The sequence below is a fragment of the Columba livia genome, chromosome 18 (genome assembly GCF_036013475.1).
Source record: "Columba livia isolate bColLiv1 breed racing homer chromosome 18, bColLiv1.pat.W.v2, whole genome shotgun sequence".
Lineage (NCBI taxonomy): Eukaryota > Metazoa > Chordata > Aves > Columbiformes > Columbidae > Columba > Columba livia.
Genome location: NC_088619.1, coordinates 7,910,325 through 7,914,670, shown reverse-complemented (window position 1 = coordinate 7,914,670; position 4,346 = coordinate 7,910,325).

Genomic DNA, 4,346 nt, shown 5'->3' with positions numbered 1-4,346 from the left:
ATTCATTCTTTCTCCCTCTCCTGTCTTGCACAAATGCTTTTACAGAAAAATTCTGTGGAATTTCAATGAAAACAGCATTACAGGTATTTTAAATCACATCAAAGAATGTAATAGAATGTCTAGCCTGTAGCATTCTAATATGTATAAAAAACCCACCTCATTGTAAAAAGGAAATTTTCTCATAAAACCTTTTATTTTGTAGAAATGATTTCTTTACAATTTTAAAGGATTCTACGTAACGCTGTAGGGGTATCATAGCTTAAACATTTTATGCCCTTCAAAAGTTAGCGTGGTGAAATTAGTCTAGGAATTGAAGAACGGGTGGCATTTTGCACTCTAGTGGGAAACACAAAAGTTGTATCTGAATGCGAGTAAAGTTCGAGGCACCTGAAAGACTCTTTCCATATGAAAGTCTAATCGAGAACCTCAGCGCACTCATGGAGTCCCCCTAATGCAATTAAATTAAATAAATAAGGGTATTTTGACACTTATTTTATAAATTCCTTTTAACATTTTGATGAGTTACTCCTCTCTTTCCCCACTTTTGGTCTTTTCTTGGGTTCACTAAGAGGAGACCCCACAGGAGCAGTCAAGTACAAGACTTTCTACCCCTCATTTCTTTTTCGGCATTAGTATAAGGCAGAAGCACTGATCTGCATAAACAGCTTCTCAAAGCAGACTTATCTCTGGGACCGGCTTTTAATTTTTAGAGTTTTATTTAATTAGTGTATAATTTCTTTTTGAAAGAGAATTCTTTGAAGTCATTTCTAATCTCTCATAGAAGTGGACATATTTATAACTTCAGGTATCATTCCCAAGGAGTGATGGTAACTATGACTGTAAGTGCAGGTCAGAGCTTCTAACATATCCCAATAGCTTTGAGTGTTAAAAAGCCATAAAATAGGTTCACATTTCCATTTTTATAGTCTGAGCACATCTTTCTACGATGCAGGACAGCTTGTAGGCAATCAACCTGTCTCATGATCTCAGACAAAAAGTGGACTTCTGGAAGTTCTTAAAGGGCAGGACCAAAATGTTAACTCAGGGCAAGAGTTTTTTGCCACCATGAAACCTACTGCAATAGTCCTGCCATTGAGGCTGAGCTGGCTGCGGGCCAATCTCTTCTCTTCTGTTTTCACAGTTAACCCATTTCTGGCCAACAAAGTTCTGCACTGAAGTCAATAATTACTAGTAATATTAATTTCCTTTAATTTTAATGATGTAAAAATAAATTATCTGAAAGAATTGTTTAATCTACTTTAATTGAGAAAGAAACATTTACACCTCCAAAGCATGGATCATCTCTACCTAGAAAAACACCCCCATTAGTGCTCTCCATTAATTCCACAGAGAAACTAGATGAATAATGTGCACTAGGATGCCCTAGTTATGTGAAGGAAATAATCCCTAAATGAGCAGATCTCTGTGCTTTGGTTAAATTACTAAACATCAATATCACACTACATCTCTAGAACTGTTTCTGGCCCATCTTCATCTTCATGTATTGGCATTTTATTGTCGTTTGGAACCAAGAGAAATTAAGAAATATGAAGATAAGTTTCTGGCATTAGATATTTCATAAAACAGAGTAAGAGAGAAGTCATTTAACATGTGATTTGCATTAAGATTTGTTCTTTAAATTGATCTGTTTAATCCTTACTTATTGCTTTAGCTCAAGTACATGTAGATGCAATTACTTGGTTATGCAGAGACCTACTTGGTCTGTGGCTCTAATGTGACAACCAGGTCTGTTTTGTCCACGTGACAGTCAATTTTCCAGTTTGTTGTTGGTTTTTTGTTTTTTTTTTTGTTTGTTTCGTTTCTTTTAATTAATAACAACTTCCCAATTTCTGCCCATCACTTAGTGACTAAGTCACTGTCTTCTGGGTCCTTTTTCTTCTCTGCCACTGCCTGCCTCTTCAATCCTGCATTCCTTTGTCTCTTTTGTCTACGGAACATGAGACTTGTCAGCACAATGAATCATCTGGAGTGCTTAGGTCCTTGTTGGCTTTTAATCAATCTTCTCATTTTTATTTATTAGCCCATTTTCCATTGACACCGTACAGCATAAGGCCTTCCCCAATGAGCTGGTAATGAAACCAGTAGGAACTGTGGATAATCAGTCCTTGGTTGAGAGGTAGTCACTGTCTCAAAGAACTGTGCTAAAAAAGTAATTATAGCCCAAACTGTGAAACTCTCAAAGGCTTTTTATGAACACTCTATTCTACATGCACATTTCAATTTACAAGGTTCATTTGAATCAGTGGCTAAAAAGAGTAATGCATAACATGGGTGATGGACACCCAGTACTTCAGATTTACACATTCAGTTGATTCCTTAATGTCACAATTCAGTGACACCATCCATTTCTTCATTGTCTAGTTCATTGGTATAATACTTTTGATTGAGAGTTTGACACTCTTGCGATTCCCTGGTATGGGATTCTCTTAAGTGTCTCATACTCCCTCTTCCAATTTCACACCAATAAGCAGTGCAAAATGGAAAGAGAAAAGCACAAAACCAAGTCTTCATGAACGCATGACTGAAAATGTTGACGATCCAGTCACAGCTGACAAAAGCTTGCTGGTGGGCGGCTCTTTAGCATTAAGAACACAGCCTGTGCCACATCCATTGTATCAAAGAAATTCTATGCGTTGTCTGGCAATTAATCCTCTCAAACCACTGCTTGGTGGTTTGTATGTTAAAACAAGATTTAGAAGCCAAAAATCTGCATACATGTGAAATAGCATTGCTGCCAGCCTTTCAATTGGCAAACATACCCATCCAGTTCCTGTTAAATGTCATTAAAAAATTACGCTCAATGCAAAGTATGCACGTTAATACTTCATGATAGCAGCTAGAAGTGCCAGGCTGCAGACTGAACGTCATTTGCCAAGGCTGTGTAAACACAGAACACAGAGAAAAACCTCTCCAGAAAGGCTTACAGACTAGGAGGCAGGCTAAATAAAAGCAGAGAGAGAGAAGAGAGAATAGGTAGACAAAAAAAAAAATAATATTGGTCAGAATAGGTGATCTTCACCCAGTAATTGTTTGATTTTGGTGGGTCTAAGGCATAAACACAAGAATCTTGAGCTGAGAAATTCTACTTAGTTTGTTGCTAATCAGCACAAACTATGAAGTTGGTCTACTTGGGTCTGAGGTGACCACAGGCCTCTGCCCCTCAGGGCTGTCGATGCCCATCGTGGGTCCCTCAGGCCATTGTCCCTGAGGGGTGTCTGTGCCCATCGTGGGTCCCTCAGGCCATTGTCCCTGAGGGGTGTCTGTGCCCATCGTGGGTCCCTCAGGCCACTGTCCCTGAGGGGTGTCTGTGCCCACCGTGGGTCTCTCAGGCCATTGTCCCTGAGGGGTGTCTGTGCCCATCGTGGGTCTCTCAGGCCATTGTCCCTGAGGGGTGTCTGTGCCCATCGTGGGTCCCTCAGGCCATTGTCCCTGAGGGGTATCTGTGCCCATCGTGGGTCCCTCAGGCCATTGTCCCTGAGGGGTGTCTGTGCCCATCGTGGGTCTCTCAGACCATTGTCCCTGAGGGGTATCTGTGCCCATCGTGGGTCCCTCAGGCCACTGTCCCTGAGGGGTGTCTGTGCCCATCGTGGGTCCCTCAGGCCATTGTCCCTGAGGGGTGTCTGTGCCCATCGTGGGTCCCTCAGGCCATTGTCCCTGAGGGGTATCTGTGCTCATCGTGGGTCCCTCAGGCCATTGTCCCTGAGGGGTGTCTGTGCCCATCGTGGGTCCCTCAGGCCATTGTCCCTGAGGGGTATCTGTACTCATCGTGGGTCCCTCAGGCCATTGTCCCTGAGGGGTGTCTGTGCCCATCGTGGGTCCCTCAGGCCATTGTCCCTGAGGGGTATCTGTGCCCATCGTGGGTCCCTCAAGCCATTGTCCCTGAGGGGTATCTGTGCCCATCGTGGGTCCCTCAGGCCATTGTCCCTGAGGGGTATCTGTGCCCATCGTGGGTCCCTCAGGCCATTGTCCCTGAGGGGTATCTGTGCTCATCGTGGGTCCCTCAGGCCATTGTCCCTGAGGGGTATCTGTGCTCATCATGGGTCCCTCAGACCATTGTCCCTGAGGGGTATCTGTCCCCATCAGGCCACTGTCCCTCAGGGCTGTCCCTGCCCAGCCAGAGCCCCTGCAGGCCGTTGTCCCTGAGGGATGTCCATGCTCAGCCCGGGTCCCCTCAGGACACAGCCCCTCAGCACTGGCCATCTCCCTCTTTCAGCCTCGAGTCTCCCCCAGGTGTTTCCACAGCCTCGCACAGATGGCAGGTTATTTCTGATATATTTTTGCACAGGGAGTCCCTTTGCTTCTAATTCAGGCCGAGCTGTGCCCGG